Here is a 24,519-nt window from a genome sequence, read left to right as displayed (position 1 = left end):
GAAAGTTGAGGCACTGCTTTCTCCAGAAACATTCCTGCAGTGCTGGAGATGATAGCGTTTCTTTTGATGGAAGAGTTCATGAGCAGCCTGGGAAACTGGGGACTAGGGCCCCCTCCTGGGGAAGTTAATGGCAAAGAAACAGTGTGACCGTGCTCATGGGTTGAGTATTGTAAGGCACTAACATTAGCACAGGTAATAAAAACCTTTCCCATGTAGGTGTATGTATGGCACATGCATACATACAGATGCACTTGCAATATCTAGCAAAGCATAAACAGACATATAACAGTATTTTGATATATATGAAGTGTTCCTTTCAGCTCATCAGGCAGCAAGCTTCTGAAATGCAGATTTCTTTTCTTCTTTCCATCTTTCCTTCCCTCTCTTCCTCTCTCAGGCTGAAAGAGGAACTGGGTTTGGGGTTTGATGGCTTCTGGGTTTTGCTGGGGAGCTGTGGTTGCCTGATGGTCTTGGCCATCGCAAGCTTTGCACATCTGAGCACATTGCCAGTTCGTGGAGCTAACAATTAGTTGGCAGCAGGATGTTTTGGTGTGTTATGTCCACATGTTGTCTTGTCATATTAATGCTACATGGTGGTGTCTTCTGTTGCTGGAGAAGCATTTGGGACCCTGTTGGTCCTTCCAGCTGCAGGCACTGGGATTTCAGCCTCTCTGGACTTGCCTGGGAGCAGGGGGTTGGAGGCACCATGGGACATGTGATTCCTTGCAAGGGCTCAGGTGAGAAATGAGGTGAAAGGGCTCAATCTTGGGCAAGCTCCAGCTCCAAGTGGGTTTGGCAGAGGTAAGGGCAGCGTGTGGGAGACTGAGGCTGGTTGCATCTCAGAGATGGCTATGACTAAGCGCACAGGGCACAAAGGGCTGGAGTCACTCCTGGGAGACCCCCTAAAACAGCTTGGGAAGTGGCTACAGTCTGGGCATCTGCGTATTCTCCCTGTGGAGACCAGGGGATGAACTCAAAGTCCACAGCCCAAGCTGATATCTGTGTGTTGCTTCCTCAGCTGGGACCAGCAATGCAGCCTCCAGAGGTTTGCAGCTGCAATGTTCTTGGCTTCCCATGGCAGCTGCATTTACTGGTTCAGTAAAACATTTTAGCATTTGTTTAAATGTTCCTGTGTAGGATGGGCTCTGAGCACCCTGAGTGTTGCAGGCCTAAAAAGCATGTTACCTGTCTGTGAGGCTTAGGAGTGGCTTTAGGCTCGAAGGTGTAAAGCATCCCCATTAATGGAGAGTCTGGGGAAAAGCAAATGGGGGTGGAGCTTTCAGGAAAAGTAGAGCTGAGAAATGGCACATGAATGCTGCACTTGGCCTCTGTTTCCAAAGGTGATATCCATGCAGGTTTGAAGTGCAGAGCTGGGAGCCAGCATGTGGGACAATGAGAGCATCCATCCTGCTTAAAACCAAAGGTGTCCAGTCCAGAATCCAAACATTGGTAGTGGTCCATAGTGAATGCTGGAGGACAAGTATTGGAAATGGGTAAGGAGACACATATTTCCATGTTATGTTCTCCTAGGATGTTGGAACGTGGGACTTGGATGCTCCCTAAAGCAAAGCTGTGTCTGTAAGATAAATGACAGCATCTTCAGTTTCCTGACTCCCCCCAGGCTCTGATCTTGGAGCAAAACGGGAGGCTGTGCCATGCCCAGAGGGAAAACACTTGGTTCTCATGTTCCTCTCTGATGGTAACCCAGTGCAAGCTGAAAAAGCTGATGCAGACCCACTCCTTGCAATGTGCCTGTAATGAAGGATTGCAAGCAAAAGAACAGACAGCAAGACACACAGGGTGTCTGGAAGCGTCTGTCAGTTTTCCTTTGAGGGTCGGACTGGTGGCCTCAGACGAGGAAATCATCTGTGCAGCACAGCCCGTCCGTTCCAAGCGGTTCAAATCCTGCTGAGTGCAAAGCACTGTTAAGCTGAGCCGCACAGGTGTCACAAACTGTTCTTCCAGCCCACTGATGACAGATGTGGGGTTTTCAACACATCAGACAGTTTAGGCTTATTTGCCTCTCACCTTTACTGATCGGGTTATTCAGCTGACGCATCTCACTGAAGGCCACTTTCAGTATTGCTAAAACCTATTGTGGCTGCACCACAGTTTGCACCCTCCACCCTCCCAACACGCTCTGAGTGACAGGTAAGCATAAAAAGAGGCTTCTTGAGGGACAGAGGAAACCTACTGTCTTCAGCAACTTGCTTTGCAGTTATTTTTGATTGAGGTTGAGGCCATTGTGGCTTGTGCCTCAGAATAAACCAGGCTGTGCACAGCCAGTTCCCAGCAGCACTGCTGTTTGCCTTTTGCCATCCCTGATCATGGAGATGTTTGATTTCTGAAGATCAGAAGGGAATAGGTTCCTTTGACTTCCTCTAATATTCACAAGGTCAGGGAGCAATCCTCTATTTCACCATCTCGTTCAGTCCATAAGGATGTATAAGCTTGTATTATAGAAGTATTAATTACAGCCAATTATAACCTGCTAGACTAGCCAAAATGCTCAAGTGGCTACTGAAACCTGCTGTTGTTGAAGATGGACATTTTTCTTCAACCAAGGATGCCTTCTGGTTTTGAGTATATTGCGGAGCAGTTGTTCAGCAGGACTGATCCGTGGAGCAGCTTGGTTGGATGGTGTTAGAATTGAGTGTGTTCCTGAGAAATTCTTGCTCGCAGTGTTGTGCAGTTTGTTTGCTTTGTGGAGTCCTGATATCTTGTCATGAATCTCTTCCAGCCCAGCTGGTGAATTTTTTAAAATCTGCTTGCTGATTACACGGGGATCATGTATTTACAGCTCTGTGCTGTTGTTTAGGTTTTTTCTTTTCTTTTTGCGTTATGAAAATACCCGGGAAGCCCTGTTGACGATGAGATGCTTTTTTTGTGATGGGGCAGCAGCGACAAGCTCAGAGTTGTGACTGTGAATGCAGATATGAAAGTTGTAACTGGATTTGTGAGCCTGGGAACTGAGGAAGTCACTTGTAGTAGTGGGAATCGGAAACCTAGAAATTGGGCCAAGTAATTAAGCGACTGGCTGGGTTCTGTGTAAACACAAACCAAATAGACAGCCCTCAGTTTTCATCTGTCGAGGGGAAAAACTATCAGCTTTTCAGCTCTGATAATCAGCGATGGGCATCCAGCTGTAATCCAGGGACACAGCAGCTCTGTGTTACCGATCGCTTGGTTTAAAAGAGACAGAGCTCAAAATGCCTGCATCTTCCAGTGCTCCGTCTGCTTCAGGGATCCCGTCTTTGCTACTGGGACTGAGGGTGATACTATGCAATTTGAGCTAGAAATGGCTGCAGCTCTACTGCTGAGTTCCCACGGTTATAAGCTGATGTGGTTTTCCAGCCAGCCTGTGCTGCCAGGCACTACTCTTGGTGTGAAAATGCAGATTTTGGTCCTGGTACCCCTGATTCACCCCAGGTAAGTGTGAGATGAATCAGTGCACTTGCCTCCTGTGGGCAAGGTGGTGCTTTTCTGATGGGCTCTGGATTTTTGTGTTTAAATGTAAAACTCTTTGTGCTTGAGTGTACTGTGTCCTCTGACAGCAGTGACCACTGGCTGCTTGGTTGTAGGGACACTTCACTTCCCCCCTCCCACTTTCTATTAGTGTACAAAATCTTTTGTCTCCTTCTTTAGCCACATAGGTCCAGCCTAAATCACTGTCCCAGTCCACACCACTGTCTGAGCCCACCAGGAGGAAGGAGACCCAATTTCCAGATGATGCTCCAAAGCCAGGAGCTCCTCTTGTTTTCCTGATACTTTCCTCATTGTGACCCTCACAGGGCGGTTTCCCTCAAGGTGAGAAACAGTTGGGAGGAGTGAGGATAAACCATGGCCACGTGAGATTCTTGTGCAACAGCACAAGTCATCCTGTGCTTTGGCTGTTATTATGAAGCCTCGATCGGTCTGAGGATGAGCTGGTGGTGAAAGGGAGGGCCTGACTCTGTGGGTGACATTCTTTGGGTGGCTGCAGGAATGACGAAGAGGAACTCTGATGGGTGATGTTGTCCATTAGCTCCTTCCTGGCAGGATGTCCTCTCATCGTGGTGAGGAGGAAGTTGAGAGGGATAGTACGAACTGCACCAACCGCAGGGGAATGCTTGTCCTCCCGTATGGGCTTACAGGCTCTGACTCGGTCACTTGCTTTGGGGAACCAGATGGTAACACAAAATGAGCCCAACTTCATGGCAAATATCCTGGGCCTGAGTCTGCTGTTGAAAACTATGCAGAGTCCCAATGAGTGAGCATTCCCAGCCTGGGAACAAGCAGCAAATCCAGGCTCTTTAGGTCAAATGTGCTGATTGTATCTTATTAAACAAGAAAAATACCTCCCCACCAGTCAGTGGGGCCTTGCAGTGGCTTTGTCACCTCATTTTTGCTGATGTGGGTGCTCATCTGACCTTCTAGTGAGTTGGTTCAGGAAGCTAAACTGGCTAAGAAGTAACCCTCCCCCCCAAAAAGGTGATTAGTCTTCATCACAGATGGTATAAGCTGGTGTTGGTGGTGGAGGAAGGGCAGGAACCACAACACCCTGACTTAGGTCAATTAAAACTGTTGTGGAATTTCACCCTGAGGCTTTAGTGGGAATTACTGTAAGTAAGGCTGTAGCCTTGGCTTCTCAATGCGGCATGGGGAGAAACTGCACCTACGAAGCAGTAAGGAGAAAGGAATGAGGGAAGGTGCCCGCAGAAGAGAATGGCTCCAACTTCTGAAGACACACAGCGCTTGGTAATTATTAGAACTAAGCACGTCACTGCCTCCTGCACTGTCAGTGCATATTCATTTTGAGAAAAACAGAATGTGCTGGGCTTGCATTCCCTCTCCTCATGAGTCTGCTAATGTGCTCAGAAAAGGTCTGTTTTTGAAAGCCTGTATTAGAGGTGTATTAATTTTGAACTTGTCAGAATGAATATTTGCATAGGAAACAGCTCTACAAGCTTGTCTGCATCACGAATGAAACTAAAACCCTCATGCTGGCTGTAAGCGTGTTCTATTCTGATTAAACTTGGGTCAGTTCCAGCTGAACTTGGGCACAGACTTACTGGGCTGGACTCTCCCCCATTCATCATCATTCTGATTTTTTGCTCCTTGTAACTACCACTGTTTTAAAAATGTCTGAAGAAATAACCTAAACCCAACTAAACATGATGGAAATTAAACTTTTATTATGGTTCTCCTCTGCTTGTAGACAAAGCCTTTATGTGCAGTAGGGCTGCAGACCCTGTGGATCCATGTGTCTAATCAAAGCAGACAAGAGTGTAACTCAGACTTTGCATATTTCAATGAAATATTCATGGATCCAGGAGGGAATAACCTGGGGTGAACAGCACTTTGTATGAATCTGAATATATTCTGTATTGCTGTCAGCAACATGCAGACAGCTCAGAAAATTCAGAAGAAGGGCTGTGCTTATTGAGAAATTGCTTCTTTGGCTCTAAGGACAATAATGATTGCATTTGCCCAGATTCTCATTTAAATAGCAGATTTTCCAAACTGGGCACTAAAGGATTTAAGTCCCTGTTTACCCCATGTGGAAGCATGTGGCTTTGCAGGGAGGCTGAGAAAGGCCAACTCCCACTGGAGTCTGTGCGAGTGGAGGGTGCCCAACCTCCTGAGACATGAGGCACGTTCTTACTTGGCTACTTAATAGGGACTTAAGTGCTGAACATTAAACACACCTTTGTTAGAGGATGCTAGTCTCTATTTTCAAATTGATTCCTTTGAAGACCTATAGTTTAGAAGTGGGAAGGGAAATCGGTAATGGAGCAAAAATGACTGTGATTTAGAGATCGGATTGCATACAGTTAGAGCCATGCATCAGGGTAATGAGATTCAGTCTTGTTTGGTTACAAGCACTGGAGACAGCAGCAGAAAATGTGATCCACCGAGCCAGCTCTCAGGAAATGAGAAACAATAGAGTGAGGAAATCAAATTTTCAACTGCAGGGATATATTTATCAAGTTTTCCTTAGAATTTTTGCAGAGCTTTTTGGTGTTCTCTGCACAGAGCTTTTTTTTTTTTTTTTTCCTGTATTTTTTCGGTCAGCCAACATATGGCTGGCGGATTAGATCACTGTAAAGCACTGTTGTTTGTGACCTATTTGTTAATGCGGGGCTGGGGTCAGCGAGAAGAGATGAACGTACTTGTCATTGTTCATTGCTTTTCAAGCCCTGTTCCTGTTGTCACTCACAGACATTTGGAACAAACTCATTAGCTAATTAGTGGTGTGCTCGGCCCCACGTGGCGGTAGTTGCTGTGTGGGCGATATTCACATTATGGCTGTGGAACAGGCCCTCCTGGGGCTTCCTGGCAGTGGCTCTTTGCTAGGTAAGGTGGGAGGGCAGAGCTGGGGGGTTGCACCCGCTTTGTCTTTGCTGGGGGAGTCTCTCACATGGCAGACATTGTGCTGCAGCACTGCTCATCTTCCTCCTGCTCTCTGCCATGCAACAGCCCCTTGACTCCCACTCACTGGATTTGCTGCTGCCATCTGCTTTCTCTGTGTGGACTGTTCTGCCGCCGGAGCAGCTACCAGGGAGGTGGCACTGCCATTGGCTTCTGACGGCGAAGTCATTTTCTGAATAATGGCCTTGAACTCTGGCTCTGCCAACACAGCTGAAATGTTGTGGGCTGGGATTTGATAGTGAGTTGGGTCAACATCCAAGGCGTGGTACAGCCTGCTTGAGAGAGGGATGGGCAGTGCCCCGATGGGAAGTTTTCTGCACTAGCTCCTGGCTTTAAAATCATGGGACAAATCACAGTGACGTCCTGTTGATAATTCAAAACAAGGGCCATAGATCCACTGCCAGGAGCCCTCTCTCACTGTGGATGTCCTCAGGGGACCATCAGAAGGGATGGTCACTTTGTAGCCTGGTGAAGCTCTATCAGTCAGGTACCTGACCAGGACAGCAGGAATGCTGTGATTTAAGCCATTAACATGGGTGTAATAAAATAAATATTTTTAAAAGTGTGATTTTACTCGCCTGGCTTGTTTTGCTTGCACTAAGTGGCTTGATCTGGTTGATGGAAAATAGAGTTTTGTTGATACAGGCGTGCCAGCTGCAGGAGCTCTTTGCTGGGTTCATTGATTCATACACTGGTGCTGTAAACGGAGACACCTGGGATGGAGCTGGGAATGGAGAGGAAGCCGCCTCCTGCTTCGGAGCGTTGTCTGCCCAGACCTGGAAGGAAGACAGGCAGCAAGAATGATCTTGTTCTTCCCGTTTTATTTTAACCAAGAGCTTTCTTCTTGTTCTTTAGAGCTGTCAGCACCTAATCATTAGGATTAATGAACGTGCCCAGAAACATTAGGTTTCCATCATTGCTGTTTTCTTCTAAAGAAAAAGGGGAAGTATTCTTTCAGCTCCTGCTGATAGCATCAGATGTGTGCCGATCCTCGATTTTTTTTCACCCAGAATTTTATTCTGCCTAGCTCAAGGTTAACAGCTAAGCCGGCATCACAGATAGCTGCAGAAGACTTGGCTTCCCAGCAACCAGATGGTATTCAAAGCATTTGAACTTGCAGCATTTCTAAACAAGTTGCTTTTAATGCATCTTACTTGGTGTTTCACTGCAGTCCCCGTTCTTCCGTATTTAAACCCTGATCTGTTTCCTATGGAGGTCAGTGGGAATTTTGCTACTGACTCCATGGGAGAAAGGGCTGGGCTGTAAGTTTGCAGTGCTTGGCTTGACCTTCCTTTCCCTTGAAAAGCAATACCTTATAAACTGGGTTTTGCTCTGAGTTTACTTTGTTTGTTATGCTTTAGTAAGGCAAGATTCCTCAAGAATTTGGGTTTTAAATGACCGGTAGCACTGCCCAGAGCCAACTGTAACATGATCACAGCCCTGCAAACCAGATCACAGCCCTGCAAACCAGCTTCTCTCCTGACCCGCAGCAACCCTGGCCGTCTCCCCAAGAGCCACGTCCCATTTCCTTGAATTGTCTCGTGGTTTTACGATGGGAACAAATACATTCGGAGTACTGACAATGAGACCACAAACCTCCCCCAGTCTGTGATCCCAGACACAGGTTTAGTTGTCCCCAGAGGGGAGGACGTGAGCTCCAGCCCACCCGGCACCTCCTGCCATGTTCACGCCGCTGTCTCCTGTGAGCTCCCCTTCCTCATCACTAAGTGTGTTGACCAGAAACCTCCCTCCCACTATACCCAAGTATCCCCTGATCCATAAATGCTCTTAGTTTGTACTGGTGGCCTTGTCAGGAGGGGAAAGGTGTGGTAACTGCACCCTGTGAGGTGGTAGGAGATGCTTTGGCGCCTGGTAACCAACCCAGGGCCCTGCTCTTGGGGGATCCCCTCTCCCCACAGAAAATGACGGCTTCTCTGCCCCAAGTCAGTTTCCCCTTGGAGATCTGGGCTTCCCAAGATCTTGGGAGGGGGCTTCCCAAGCGTTTTCCTTCAATCAAACACGGCCTGAACAAGAGCCGGGCCCTTTCCCGGGGTGCTGCCTGCCTGCCCCTGCCCCTCCTCAGGCAGAAACGCCGAGGGGCCGGCGGGCCTGGCTGTGAGGAGACCCGGCAGCGCCCGCCATGGCCGGCGGCGGCGAGTGAGGAAGGAGGGGACAGCTCGCTGCCCCCTGGGCGGGCGGTGGCGGCGGGGCCGGGCGGCGCAGGCCGGAGCCGCCGTTCCCCCTCCCCGCTCTTCCCCTTCCCCTCGCCGCGCCCGGGCCGGGGCCGCGCCTCGGGGGCGCGCGCGGCCGCCGGTTCCGCCTCCTCCGTCGCCTCCCCCCGGCCGCCGCCATGTTGGATGGTGCGTGTGGGTGTCAAACCCAGCCAGAGGCGGCAGCGGCGGCGGCTGGGCACCGGGACACCCCTTTCCGCGCCTCCCACGGCCCCTTCTCCGCGCCTCCCGCACCCTCCGCACGCAGCGCCAGGTCAGTCCGGGAGCCGCGGGGCGCTTAGGGCGGGAGGGGAGGGATGGACGGACGGCGGCGGCGGAAGAGCCTCCCCCCGCCTTTCCCCTCAGCGTCGGGGTGCGGGGTGGGCGCGGGAAGGGCCCCCCGGGGCTCCGGGCCTCCCCGCGGGCAGGGAGCGGGCCCGCCGGCCAGTTGCGGGGCTGGGGCGGCGGCCGAGGCCGCGGGGCCGGGGCAGGTGGGGCGGGGCCGGGGGGCGCCGTGGGGTGTGGGGCGGCCGGCGGGGCAGCCCCGGCGGGGGCCCGGGGTGGCCTTTGTTGTCTCGGCGGGGTGGGCAGCAACAGTTCCTGCCCGTCATGGCAGCCCGGCGGCGGGGCCGCGGCAGCGGGGAACGCGCCTCCGGGCCCCGCCGGGTCGGTGCTGCCGGGGCTGGAGGGGGGGACACGATCGCCCCGGCCCTTCGCCTATCGGGGTGCTCCGGCCTGGCAGCCCCCGGAAGGGCTTTCGCCGCCGGCCGAAAGTTTGGCCTGCGGTGCCGGGCCGGGCGATGGGACCGGCCGCGTCCCTGGATCCACCTGGGGATGGCGGCCTGTGCCGGGGGTTCCCGGCTGCGGGGGCCGCTGCGCCGCCCTGTCCATCACCTCTCCGCCGCCTTATGAACCTTAATTCTGGTGGTGTGGGATTCATTTTATTTATTTATTTTTTCAGTAACACAGTCCGTTTGGAAGATGTATAGTAGTGCTTTAATTGTTTTTAATCGTTAATTTTATACATATATATATATATATATATATTCTTTTTAAATTTTTTTTTATCCCCCCCCCCCCCCCCGGCTCAGTCTTTACCTGCAGTACCTTTGATGCTACAATGTGCTGTATTACATTAAGCAGTATTGTTGCTGTGAAACATATCAAAACAAGAATTATCACAGCTGCCTACAATGGAAGTTTCCTATTTTAAAGCCATATTGATAACAATTGGTCTTGGTTTTATTTGGCCAATGGACATTATAATGCTTCCCCCCCCTGCTTCTTAAGTATGGCATCATCACTGATCTGAAAAGCTAAGTTATATTTAAAATTTACATCAATCAGATATGTTTATTTTTCTTAATCTACTAAGTATCCTGAATTATATGTGTACATTTTCAACAGGAGGCCTAAAATGCTTGTTCAGATTGTCAAGGTGTCTTGCGGATGTTATGGACCGTAGAGGCTGACTTTAGGAGTTCAAAATGCAAATCAGGCCACGGGATTAAGTTTTATTATTCTCTCTGCTGAAATACATGTTCTATGGTAATATGGAACTCTTGCATAATTCCACTGTGTTGCTGTGTTTTGTGCAAGACAAGGTCATAGAAAATGGGATTGTTAGGTTGTAAAATACGGGGTCTTAGGATGATTTTCGATTATAAATACATTGTAATGTTATCTTTAGCAAAATGAAGCATATTTAGGAAGTACTTCAAATATGTTTGTTTTGGCTGATTCTCGGATACACTACTTTGAACAAACTCATATACAGTGTTTTATCATGAAGATTCAAAACTTTTGATAAATTTTATTTTATAAACTCGAAGTAATGGCAAACTAGCTAGATAGAGTTTGAGAGATAATCTTCCATATATTAAATATTTAACTGCGTTATCGAAAATTATCAGGTACAAACTAACCATGAGTATGCATTCCTGGAGACGAATTCTGATAAGGCTGAATTGATGGCAAGTTTTACTTCAGGAAGTTTGACTTACAGGTGCTGATTGAACTTCCTTGATGCCATCAAGTAACTGTGTGACATCATCCCTCTGCGAGGACGGTTCTTGACTTTTACATGTGCTGACAAATTAAAACTAATATCTGCCTTTAAGAAATGAGATATAATGACATACTAACAGGGTGGGCCTCTCTCTTTAGAAAACAAAATAATGGACCTGTTCTCTAGGTAAGAGTTAAGTAGCGTTGGATAATATTTGGGCAAGAAAAGTCCAATCTGCGAGTTACCTGATGATCTTGTCCTAACAGGAGAAGAGATACCTGAGAGCTGGTTGTCAGGTAGCCTGGATGGTAATGCTCATGTTGTTTTTCACGTCCATTTTTCCTACAGTCATTTTTAATGAATAGTTGACAAACATCTTATGTCCAGTGCAAACAGTGCTGTATAATGCAATGAGCATAAATGAATTCAGCTCATACTGACCGCATCATTATTTACATAACTGGTTAATCATGCTAATTTTGTTCCATCTGTCAGCCGTTTGATTGCTTTAAAACTTGGAGCTTTTAAAAAGCCTCAAATCTTGGATCACTGCTGTGAAATGCCAAAGGCCTGATTTGTTACTTCATAAAAATGCTGATAGTTTTTCTTGATAGAGAAATTGGTGTTTTGTTTCTGTGGTTTTCTTTTTGAGAGAAATCATTAAATGATAATCTGGTTTAGGAGAAATACAGAGTACTTATGATCTTCACAATCCTGTTTTTTCTTAGGTCTCGTATGTAGGATGGGGAAATGGCTATTGGTTTTGCCTGGTCTAGAAGAATATGTTACTCTAAAATCTTTATTTAATGACTGGTACTCAGGAAGCAACTTCCCAGTCTTCCAGTGCCATATTTGCAGAGTGCTAAACTGTCTCTTGGGATCTTGCTAATAGAAAATGAAAGGTGCTTGGTTTGTATGAACATCTGTAATGCGCTTTTTCCACTTTCCCTTGCTCTGATCTGTGCAGGGAAAGTATCGAAACGTACCAGTATCCTGCTGTCTTAAGTGCTTCAAAGAACAGCGGGTTTTTTTTGTGTATTCCAGTAGCCAGGCTGCTCATTAAGAAGGCATGAGACACCGTGGAGGAGAACAACACGTATGCTGTCCTCTTGAATAAAACCTGCTAGCTCTAATTGTAGGTCTGTTAGCACTGGTATTCTGCAGCTTGGTTACATACTGCCATGTGCTGAATAGTAGACCATAAAAAGTCCCAGAATTAATCAGTTTAGGTGGCTGTTACAGGATTGCTTTCCTGTTCTGGTGGGGGGAGGGGACTGGAATTTAGAATGCTTGTATGTCAGAATAAGTGAATTCAGAAACTAAGCTCCAGGATGACTTTAGAACCAAGTGGTTGTCGCAGTTGAGCCTCTTGGTGAGTGGTGCAGGAGTCAGAAAGCTACAGGAAAGCTGGTATTGCTTATTTATCATTTTGCTGATACTGGTTTTGCTTTTGGTTTTCAAATTCGGGATTTGGTTGACTTTATGACAGTGTTCCAAACTAATGATAAAATTCAAAATAGTTAGGTCAACGAGTTCTAAGGTGTGGGGTTTTTTAGGTAACTAGAGGTCATAGGTACTTTTTAAGGAAAGAGTAGCTTAAATTACTGAGATTGAGTTCCTTCAAACATGTTCAGAGTTACCACAAAAAGTTAAATGCATGTAAATATCTGATAGTGAAGTTTATATGAAGGATTATACTCATTAGAAACTTGGTATAAAAGTATTTTGTGTTTTCTTATGCAGGGACAGGAGTTGGACTCGATCCCTGTGAGTCCTTTCCAACTCAGGACATTCTGTGATTCTAGTTACAATGTCACTGGCAACTGGAGATATTTACCAGAATTTGGTTTGTAATTTGCTATTGTGCATTTTTAAATGGAAATATTACTTTGAATCACTATGCTTAGTGAAATGCTTTTTTTCTGCATAGATAATTTTTAGCTCTCTTTTTTATTATTTTTACAAAAATATAGCTTCAAGATTGATCTCTGAACCAATGCCCTGTACTGCATTAATTGTTAATAGTGTGTATATCTGTTTTCATGTCACCCAGGCCTGTTAACACAAATGACTCTTACTAGTGCCTTGAGCTCACGTTCAAGGTCAGACCTGGTCCGTTCACGCTGCCTGTGCCTTGGCTTGCGCTCCGACTTGCAAAAGCCGGCTCTTTCCAGGTGGGAAACACGAGCAGAGAGCCCAGGCACGCGCTGGTCCCCGCGGGCAGCGCGGCTGGCTCTGGCAGCACCACTGGGTAAAACCAGTCCCAGCCCAGAACCTGACCCACGAGCTCTGCCTCTGAGGCTCCACTTATCTGAGTTTTATGGTGGAGGTGGCTGGGTGAAGTTCTAACAGATCTCTAGCACTGCATGTCTTGTTGTCCTGCTGCACACCATTTATTTTCACGTAGTTGTTCTTCCGTGGTTAGGAGTAGAGCTCCCTGAGCTGCCTGAAGTAATTAGTTGAAATTTTGGTGTGAGACTTCTGCAGTTTTCTTCCACATTGCTGGCTGCTCCTGTCTTTCCTCCAAATGCTGTTATGTTAATGTTGTCTGAGTCTTCTGTCAAGTAACTATATGATAAAAATATACTAAATGTGCGAGGCACGAGAAGTAGAATAGTTTTGTGGGGTGACCCAGGCAGGAGAACACTTGTATGCAGTTTGCTTCTGTAGAAAAGGTCCAACCTGTCTTTTCTCTTTTAGACTTCTCTCTGTCTCCTCCTATTTTCTTGCCCTCATAATTTCCCTGTACTTTGCAGATGTTTACATCTGGTTCAGTGCTTATTTGAATAGCATTCCTGGTTCCTCTCCCCAGCTGGGTCATGTACATGTTTCCTATGGCACAGATTTGATCACCTTTAGACCCAGTATTTTGGTGGATGCTCTTTTTCAATGGAAATTTCTGTTATATCCCTTTCAATAAAATATTCATCTGTGAATCATTTGCTCTTTTATGCTTACAGTGCTAGTAGTGCAGGACAATGAACAATACTTCTACAAATTAAGTAATTTATTTATTTTTTTTAAGTTCAGAGCTGCTTATTAGTTTAAAAACATGCCAGACACCTTACCTGGAGATGTTTTATGGCCATCCTTCAAGATGGAAGTTGGAAGACCTGTTTTTCAGAGTAGCAGTAGTTACGGCCAGTATTTGGGCCTGTTCTAGAAGTTATCTTAAAGATAGATGATGGAGTGTGAGGATCAGGGCTAAAATGTCACATCTGTTTCTCTAGGGAAATTCAACAGCCAGATGTTGCTGTAATCTCCCTGCAGTATAACTTGATAGAGACCTTCCTGCATTTTTGTATATGTCACATAATGAAATGCCTTCTAAAATCAAACTGATCCTTTTCCTTATTTAAAAAACAGAACTCGCCCTGCGTTTCTGTTTGTTGGGTCCGTTTTCTTTGGTTGAATTTTGCCACCAGGAAATACCACAATGTACGTTGTACCCATGCCAGGTAAAAATGTTGACATGCACCAAAGGTGCTAATGATGTCAGGGATTTTCTTTTACAGTTTTTTCTTTGCTCACTTTGAAATCTTGTTAATTTCTATACTTAACATCAATTTAGTAGTTTCTGAACCTTTACAAGGGCAGTGGTCTTTTCATAGCTTTGCTAGAACAAAGACATTTTAAGAATCTTAATAGAGAATAATCTTATTAGAACTGCTCCTGACTGTTTAAATCACTTCCTTCTACTTAAATAACAATCTGTCACCAGCTATTTCTTGATGGTAGTTTTTGTCAGATGTGTTTTATCCCCCTCTGTGTTTTTGTTATGTATTTTTTCTGATTGTGCAACCCTTAGGTTGGCAAGCAATTTCTCTCTCAAACAGTTCTTCTGACTTCATTGGGACTAATCGCATGAGTAATTGCTCACTGGTGTGAGGATTGTACAGTTCACAAATAAGACCTTTGTTTGTAGGGCCTCATGGTCAAAACCCACTAAAATAACTGATATATACAGTTCTGGTATTCCTTAGGGAAAAGCAAAACAAAGTATTTTTAAAGGCAACTTCCTCCCCTGAGATGCAGGCTTGAGAGACTCCCTCAAACAGCTTTCCTGGTAGGTAGGAAATCTTTTCTCAAGTGACTAATTCTGTGTTGCTGACTGGGTGAACAGGCCCCAAGCAGCATTTTAGTTTGGTCGTTCTCCTTATTTTTATTTATTTTTTTTCCTTTTAGCAGAATTTCTTCAGCCAAATCTGGTGACCTGATTGGTGTTGCAGCTCCCTTTGTACTAACTTTCCACTCTGCTTGGACAGGGGTGAGGCTTGTGACAACAGCAGGAAGGCACAGACATGTGATCCAGTCAGTTCTCTAACGCTATGAAATCAGCCAAAATTGAAGATCTTTAATAAATCCTCATCCTTCAGTTCTAAATAGAACTATTTCAATATGCTTGCCTGTTCTATGATGGATGGTTAAGCAGAATGTACTCTGTCATGTGCTATGTGTAGAGGAAAGCACTTGAATTATTATTTGAAAAACAGAAATTTAATAGTTTTAATTATTCAGTTAGCTAATTAATCAGTAAAACACCCTACCATTTTGTGACACTGCTGGAATGTGAATAGGAATGTCTGTTTAGAGAAAGATCTGAATCGTGCATTTCCAGCAATATTCAGATCCAAGGAAGATCTGGTGAAGCTTTAAAATGGCCCTGCCCGGTTATTTAATCATTTGATAAAAACCTCTCTCTGTAATGACCATTTGAAAGCATAAGACTCGCATCTGTTCTGTTATCTCATGAAATATTTGCCTTCTGAGCCCATCCTGGCTTATTGCATGGTTTTATGATTGCTTCTTGCAATATTATGCTGCTTGCAGTGATTTTTTTAAGGGCTTGGAATGCTTATTACTGATGAGAAGTGTTGCTATTTTTTTGCTGCTGTCGTTGAGCAGAGTTCATTAAGTTAAACTTTGTCTACCAATTTAGGAGAGTGTTTCTCAGAAAGTAAAGATAATGCGTCATTGGAATGTTTTTAGATAGATAGCATAGGATTGACACCAAGTACTTTTCTTAGAAGTAAGCAAATGCAGATCAGAAATCAATATTTAAGATTGTAATTGTAGTTTTGGGGAATCTCTAGAACTTTCTTCTGTATATTTTTGAAGCAGAAATTTCTACATGCTACTCAGAAGAACAGGAAGTCTGTTTTTGCACTGGACTATAATTACGCAGCCCATGTTTTTTATACTTTTTCAGGAAAGCAACTGCTTTCTGAGGGTTTTAAAAGATTAGTACTTGGGTGGCTCCTCTGAAAGATATTTGTGTTTGTGTGTTTGCTAATTCTCTTGGGAAGATTTAGTAAGTAAGTAAAATAAAGTAATGTTTATAATTGTTTTTATTTACTTGGTTTTCAGAATTCTTAAATTTTAGAGACGCTGAATTATAAAAGGTCGTGTGACAGCAAAATCGCTCTTAAACTGTTTTATTGCAGAGAAGCACTGAGGTATATCATCAAAGGATGTGAGGGTTTTTTTTAGTCTGCAAAACTGCTTAAGTGTCGCATTTAAAATTTACAAATCGCTGACCCCTTTGTGAAACACTGAGACAGACTGAAATGTCTGGCTTTTTTTTTTTACATTTGACTACCTAGTGAATAATCTCCTTTTGCCTAACTGTCTGGTTTAAGCACACTGAATAGCATAATTGACATTTTGGTGTCTATCTGCCAACTATTAGTGTCTGCATATATTTAATTTCACAACAATACAAACATATGATGTCTCCAAGAGAGTATTTACATCGGCTTTAAAAGGCAGAACATGTTCTATAATTGCAGACATGCGATGCTGGGGAGGGCTCTGTGTGGTCGGAGCTCTCTTGTTCTCTCCATGTTCCAGGCTGCTGAAATGTTGAAGAGGTGAAGAACAGCAGGATACTTTAGTAGATTGTCTTCATTAGACTGTTTTTAATATGCTTTATGAGGGTTTTCTGTTCTGCAGCTTATGGTCTAGATGGAGCAAAGTATGGAAGCACGTACTTGACTTTGAACGTGGGAGGGATCTGGTGATCTGGGACTGGTCGTTGACTTACAGTCAGTGTGGAATACACCACATCAGGTTTTAGAGCTGTTAGTTTCCCAGGTGTAAATGCAAGAAACATGCTTGAAATCCGGAATGCAGAGGGAGTTTTGTTTATGTACGTGCTGCCACGAAATTGTGTCTGGATGCCTTGAGACAGAGCCAGTTTTTAATTTTTTTAAGTCAGCTTGAGTAGTGTATATAGTATTATAGTGCTTTTTCTTGTCCATGGAAATGCTGATTTTTAGTTTTGTTTTAAGAAGGGATTTCTTTTTCTTATTCAGAAGAAAAATGAATGTTAGAGGTGGATGAAAGTCTGCGCCTTTTTTTTTTCCTTTTTTAGTTTATGAAAGGCCTGAAATATGCCACCAAACTTTTTGTCTCACAAATTCAAAGTTTAGAAATGGAGCTGTTGAAGGTGGGGGGGTCTGGAGGGACGGAGAGGAAGGGAAGGGGAGAAACACACTGGTGCAAGTTACTTTGGTGTCAGCACAATGTGCTTACAGTGGCACTTTTACCAGGTAGCAGAACTGGTAAATTATAGATATATGTGTGCCTGTCTGTGTACAACATGTATCTATGAATCGGAGCTTTAGGTGACCAAATTTATTAGTGGTAATGCTGTTGGCACTGGCAAAGTCTACATTAAAAACACATTTTGTGCCTATCAAGCTTGTGCAACAGATGCATCTTTAAATGCTTCCATGAATCTCAACTCTCTTTTGTCAAAACACCTATTTTAACTATTCTAATAATGTGTGGTGGCTTTTGCATTTTCTCCTTTCATGGGAAACCAGAGTAAAAGAGAATTAAGCCCCGCCTGCCGTTTGCATGCTGAACAGATGCAAATAAGAGCCCCATCCCTCCCGATTGCATCCTCTCTCCTCCTGGCTTTCTACATTGTTTTGATTAAAGTGATTCTATTGCCAACTCCCAGCCCAGAGGGCAGGTGAGAGGGGAAAAAAAAATCCCTGATTACAGCTCAGTGATTAACATATCTTTTTGAGTTTGTAATGCCATCATTTCACAGAAAACAAAGTTCCAGGAGCTTCACAGGGTATAGGGTTGTCAGAAAGGCAAACATCAAAGTGGAAAGAAAAGAGCAGTTTATTTAAAATATAGTAGAAAGACTTAAAACATTCGTGCTAACCTATGAGAGCTATTAAAAATTAAAAAAAGCCTTTGAAGCTAAGCATTAAAGATTTAATAGTATTAATTGAATTAAGCCGTGGGAGTTAAGGATATGTAGACACATGTGTAAGTGTATGTATTCTAAGACATTTTCCATATTAAGGAAACTACGGTATTGAGAGATGAGTTAATTGTACTCGGTTTGTAAAGGCTACCTTAACAACAACATTTTTGTTCTTGGACTTAATTAGATTAGGTACCATTATAACTGAAAGTGTAAACGAAAGTGCCATATACTTATTTTATAAACTGCAGTGAAGCAGAGAAGACCAGACTAGACATACCTAAACATGGCAAAACAAGCAAAGTAGTTTCTAATCTAGACTTTGGTAATAGTTTTCTTTCTTTATATTATTAAGTCTGATTTTTTTTTTTAAGAGTAAATACCTTTTTCTTGCACTGTTCTGAGAACAATAACTTAATATTGTTATACTCCATCATACAGTTTCTTCACTCTTCGTTTTACCCCCAATGCTCTGCCTGTATTCTCAACCCCAGGTGTGGGCTTTTTTTGGTGGTTACACTTTCATCTTAGTCCATAACGTATTTTCTCTTAAGACTGACTGATTTTGGTAGCTTTTAGCTCTTCTCATGTATAGAACTCAACACTGTCAGGAAGACTTCTTGCTGGAGAAAGATGGTGGTCCTTCCATAGCTTTGTAAACAGATAACAAAAAAATCAAAGTCAGATGTGTGTCACTGTAACAATGGCAATAACCTTGTGTTGAGGGAATAATGTGTGGGGTTTCTTTTGTTGTTTTCTTTCTTTGCAAATTGAAAACTTAATTTAAGACTTAACACATTTGACCTGGATGTTAACAAGCAGGGAAAAGTCAGGGTTTGCAGAAAAATGAGCAGTGAAAGCTTTTTGCAAGTGGCTTGGGTAAGGAAGCTGGTGTCCAGAGGGGGACCAACATCAGACAGGATTTGATTGTCATGGCAATACTGATGTGTAGACACACCACCAACTCTGTCAAGAGGGATAAGAAAATTGAGGGTGATCTTAATACATTATTTTTTCCTCCTTCAGGAAGATGGTTGCTGACAGTGTAAGGTGAGTTTTTTGAGCTATTCTTGCTGCAGATGTAGTTACTAAATGATTCAGAATGATACTGTACCCACACATTTTAGCAATATTGATGAATTCATAATGCTTTCTACTAGCTGATGGATGTTAATGGGCTGGAATTTCTTCTGTCCATTTGGACTAGATGAAATGCTCTTGAAAAAAAGATCAGAAAAATGGAGTGGGTGAGTTTTTAAGTCACTTTCTTGTTCTGTTTATAAATCTAAAGAGAGAGAATATTTTTAGTGACTTGCATTAAAACAGTGGTTAAAGGAATAGTCCACAGCACAGGGATAACGGGCAGCTATGGGAGGTACAGATAGTAGTAGTACTACACATGGGATTTATTTGCTGGTTTTTTTTTATGTGTCTCAAGCTGTAATCAGCTGCTTCAGAAATATCAGAGTCTTGAGGCTTGATTACACATGGTAGGTCTTGTCTTCTCCAGCTGGACTCTTAGAAGGTGCGTGGAGTCCTAAGGACACGTACGGGGCTGCTGGATGCAGAGTCTCAAAGCCAAGAGGGTAAAATGTGTTCTCTGCAGGAGCTGCCAGGAGGAAGATGACCTTTAATAATGGAACAGGCACAGATGCTTTTTAGTAACGAGTCTTTGTCATCCTATTTGAGAAGCGCAAGCTAACTTCCACTCAAATAATTTTCCGTCTAAATATCCAGAATAGATAAGAGAGTAGGTAGACTATTACTGCTGAAGGATAGATTCAGAAAACCTGAGGAATTGTTACAGTGACAACTGAAAATTTCTGTGTATCTGCATGGCAGATTGTGGGATGCACTGGCATCTTCAAGCCAGATTTTTTTTTTCCTAATTCTGCAAAAATCAACAAAGTAATACTAAACCAAAATAATAACAAATCTTTTCATTTATGAATAGGGATGATTCTTACTAGTGCCTGAATGAAGGAATTAGAAAAATTGAGGTACATAAGGAGGAAAAATTCTTATATCAAATGTCCCGATTTTTTGTCTTTTAATGGTTCATTCCATCAAAGGTAAGCTTAAGAACGTAGCTCAAAATCAGAAACTGGGGCAGCACAGAGGTAGGCCAAAGCAACCAGCAGTGTTTTTGGGTGCTGTTTCATGGGAACTGTAACCCAGTCCAAATCTGGGCTGCTGGTGGCAGGGTAGGGGCGTCTCTTCCTCTGGCTGCGTGTCCTGTCTGCCCACAGCGCTCTTTGGGGTGGAATTGCTGTTCTGCCGAGGTGGTGATGTGAGGAACATTAGATGGCTCTGTTAGGAAGAGGGGAAAGAGGTAGGGTTGTTTGGAAAAGATTTTGGAAACTATGCGGTGTATATAGTTCCAAAAGATAAAGATATGGAGGAATAAGAGGGAAAGCTGAACAGCAAGTGTTACAGGACAGGTGGCTAAAATCAGTGTGAAAGAGTTCAAGGCTTTAAGATGTTAGCCAGTTTTGAAAGACTAGGGTACCCGATTTCCTTTTTTACTATGCTGTCTTCAACATGAAACAAAATGAATTTGTTACTTTTACTAGCAGCTAGGCAGTAGTATATTTCCCAGAAAACTTGCTGCAGTTCTTGCGCTGTTACCTGCTGAAGACAAGCCCCAGGTCTGAACCGTCATCTCTAACTTGACCACCAATTTGATCTTTCAAGGTGCAGCTTTACATTTTGCACTGTGAAATGCAACTGTAGATGGCTGTGGCTGTTGAGATGAATGTTACTTCCCTTATTTGTGGTGTACTTTAAAGTAATTAGAGCGACCTTGGGATTAATTGGTTTGGTGACCTGATCTGTCAGAAAGCCCAGCTATCCATCTCCCCCTCGCCTCCCACGGTGTGTCAGGTCAGCTCACTGAACTGATTCTATCTCAAGATCTGGCGTGAGGGACGGGGAGGTGACAGGTGACAGCAGAGCAGGTAGGAGCAGGATGTGTCCTTTGGTAGCAGCCAGCTGAGGATGAAGGGTAACGTGAAGCCTCATCCTCGATTCCTCCCTGAGCCTGACTGCCGAGCATTTGAGCCTAGTGTAAAACCCTGGCTTTGGGCCAAAATGCTCCTCCAGCAGGGTGCATGGAGGATTTTAGGATATACGTTTCCTGCTTTAGAATTTTATAGCAACTTAATTAGTCATGAACACACAACCACATGTAGCTTCATTTCTGAGGGTTAAAGTAACCTTATGTTAATTGTTACCATTGATAATTGAATTAAGACCATGTGGTGACTTTTCAAGATGAGTGTGCAAGTGTGGTGTGCAAGGAATGGTGCTCCAAGTTTTATGCTATGAATGTAGGTGGGATAATAAATCAGTCTCCTGTTTCTTTACAGGCTTGTAGTTTGTGTTAGCAACAGCACACTTAACAATTTAAATGGAAGAAAATAGTGTTTTGGATGTGTGGAGAGATATGGCTTTGCTCCTTGAACAGTCCTTTTCATTAGAAATTCAGGTTGTAAAGTAGAAGTATTAATTAGTCTCTTAGCTTCTACCAGGAGTAACATGGAGAGTTAAAACTATTATTTTTTTCACCTAATCTTTGTCATGATGAGCATTTGCCTTTGGCCTACTGAATTTATTAATGTGGTTGCCTGTCTGGGGTGTGTAGGTGGATAGAAAACTGCTCATGGTGACGTCTGCTTCATAATAATAAAGTGCAAAGTGTATGTAGTTAATGAAATCGTTGGGTAATTCTAAGTAGCAGGTACCTTCCCAACACACCTGGTCTCACACATGAGCGCAGATATATATGGATATAGTAGCTCTTGTCAGTTTTGAATTTAAAAATTGCCGTTGTATAAGAAAATGATGTGGCTTAGAGAATGTAGCGAGTGTTTTATAGTCTTGCAGGCTTTTAGGTTTTATTATTTGCAGTTCCCCCTGTGGTCAGGCTGATCTATCCAGGCTCTGAGCTGTTGGGAGATAAGATCTAATGACTTCCTTTTGGTGGTTGCCTGTCACCCAGTAAGCAGCCTAGGTGACAAGGCTGAATTTTTCTAATTAGTAGTAGATTTTAAGATGCGTTCTCTGGCAAGAAGATCAGGTATCTTCCCCCCTTCCAAAATGAAAATACGGAAGGAGAGAAATGTCTCCTACTGTCTTTAATTCAGTGGAAAATGCTACTCAAATATACCTGGTAAACTGAATTTATTTCAGAGTTATACCTTTTTGTTAAGGCACACATTAGGTGACTATTTTTCTACTCTATTTGTGAGAATAAAAGACAAAGTGCTTTCATTCAAGTAGGTAATCCCCAGAGAACAAATTCCTTCTGAGAGTTTGGGTAGGTATTTTCAGGGCTGTGTTGGATTAATTTGCATTTAGAATTTCTGGTTCAGTGCATAATGGCTTGACCTTACAGTGTTTTGTAATTCTGCAATATTCTGTTATTCATTATACACCTGGTATTTGCTGTATTACTAATGAAAAACAAACTGAGATCTGCGTGAAATGCAGGTAGTTCTATCGATGACACTTGACCCAGCCATAGGAGGAACATGTTATTTTAAAAGAGGTGTTATCAAAGATTGTAATCCTAAAATTAGGCCTCCATAGTGCATTGAATTTGGATGGTTTGCAGCACTTTAGAGTGTATTTGCAGCTGCTTCCCATGCTGTCAATAATTCCAGCTGCGTTATGGGCTGCAAAGTCAAATGTGACTGCGAAAGTCAAAGCACTGGCAGCTCTGGCTTGGTGGGTCCCCAAGCCAAGTGGCCAGATGAAAGATTTCTGCTCCTTGCTCCCTCTTTCTGTAGGCTCTGTCTGTAATGAGATAAGCTCTCCACTGAGCTCAAATACTGCCCTGGTGATTTAGCTAGACACATAGTAAGCAAAGGTGTTACAGAGAAAACTTAAGCAAATTTGTGTGTCTAAATCTATTTTATGGCTAAGTGGCTGTACAAGCTGGAGTTAGTTTTTCTCTGCAAGTCTTGAGGCATGACTGTAAAATCAGTGTTGAATCTAATCTTGGGATTCATGAATATGCATAAATTTGAAGGAGAATTATCTTTCAGTATTAACTCTTTAAATAAAGAAATAATTTGGCCACCTGCTGTCTGTGAAAGCTGACCTTGTTCTCTCATTTGTAAAAGGCAGTGGAAAGCTTCCAAAACTTTAAATTTCGAACCATTTCCTCTTCTCAGAAATAACACTGAAGAAGACAAGCATTTAAGCTTTGAAAAATGGAAATGAAACCTTTCTTCTGAAGTTAACCCTGTTCTGCAAACCATTTGCCAATCTGTATTTGTAACTCATTTCCTAAATAACTTTGAAGGTTGAGGAAGGGCATTGGTGGTGATCTCAGTGTCTTCGTTTTACTGTTTTATACACATGAATTGCTGTCTTATCTGCCGTACAATAACAAGAGAGGGCTAATAAGTGTGCTGCTTGTTGGCTTCTCTGTACAGTGCCAAGCTGCTTTGCTTCTCTGAGCGCTCTGCTCCAAGTGACCGCTCTGTACAGTTGCCCTTTTTCCTGCTTGGTTTTGGGAACAATGTTTGTATTACAGGAGGATATTATACGGTGGGCAGTGTAGTGATATCCTCTGGTCATCCAGTTGTTCTGCAAGAATTATTTATGAAGGGGAGGGGGGATGAAATAGATTTCTCTAGCAGTGTAGGATCCAGTATAAGAAGAATGCCTTTGCTGGCTTTTTTTTGGATTATTGTATTGACTTTTAAATAAAGGCTTGTGCTCCATATTTTTTGTCAAAGGTTTCTGGTTCCTGTTTGTGGAAAGGGAGGCTTTCTCAAAGCATGGTGGGTTTGGGTTTGTACATGTAACGAGCTAGTACAAGAAGACTAGGATGTGAATTGACAGCAGTAGGCAATAGGAATTGTGGGGTTTTGCCGTAAATAACAGCTGACTTATTGTTAGGATTGGGGTTGTTGAGAGGGTGCTTTTTGCTCCGTGCAGGTATGTTCTCAGTGTCTGTCTGTGGGGGATCTTCTTCCTTAGTCAGCATCTGGCAGCACTTTCCTCTTAGCCTGATTCTTTGCAGCCTGGCAAGAAGCACTTTCCAGGCCCTGGGTTCTTCGATTTAGCCTGGAATACAGCTCCTCAAGGATTGCCAGCCACTATCATTCCACCCTGATAGCAAGGAGAGCAGACCCAGCTGTTTGTGTGGATTCACGTTTTAGGGGTAAGGCACATGCTTCAGTGTTACAACGCGTCGGAACTTCTCACAACAGCTGCTTCAGCATGGCTTGGGTAGGAGATGCTCTCGATGGCTCTTAAAACTTTATATGTCACTTTTGTTCCTTTGAAATTGTCGTGGGGTGCAAATGTCCCAGATGGTGCTGTTTGGATGCCTTGATACCACGGATGTGCTTTCGGAACACGAAGCTGTTTGGATGCACAGCCGCCCTGTGCCCCCGTGTTGCAGGATTTTGGTCTCTGGGTCGCTGTTGAGGACGGTCCTGTGAACTGAATAAAGGAACCTGCCTGAGCTGTTGGAGTGTATCTTCTAGTGATGACCAGAAAAATGCAGTATGAATCTTTGGATGAAAACTTGTAGTCAGCTTTCCATGTATTTCAAGAAAGGGGGAATATTTTTATGTAGATTATGTAGATTGTCTGTAGAAACTGCCTGCATGACAGAATGGTGGAATTAATAACTTTTCAAAAATTTA

General features: G+C 43.7%; 1 protein-coding gene across 7 annotated transcripts in view; it reads left to right on the top strand.

The window, feature by feature from the left end:
* Positions 1-8,715: 8,715 nt before the first annotated feature.
* The window catches only part of EPN2 (epsin 2), a 45,446-nt gene continuing 29,642 nt past the window's right edge, over positions 8,716-24,519 (top strand). For 5 of the 7 annotated variants that reach the window (XM_065031296.1, XM_065031295.1, XM_065031294.1 and 2 more), the window contains exon 1: positions 8,721-8,895. The gene's annotated coding sequence lies outside the window, so the exon portion shown is untranslated. Of the gene's footprint in view, positions 8,896-12,091; positions 12,476-24,519 lie in introns of those variants that run through there. The other 2 variants (XM_065031292.1, XM_021290467.2) reach the window with 2 other exon arrangements.

This window comes from Columba livia, chromosome 15 (assembly GCF_036013475.1).
Source record: "Columba livia isolate bColLiv1 breed racing homer chromosome 15, bColLiv1.pat.W.v2, whole genome shotgun sequence".
Lineage (NCBI taxonomy): Eukaryota > Metazoa > Chordata > Aves > Columbiformes > Columbidae > Columba > Columba livia.
The sequence above is the reverse complement of the archived record's forward strand: the minus strand, read 5'-3'. Positions and strand labels throughout refer to the sequence as shown.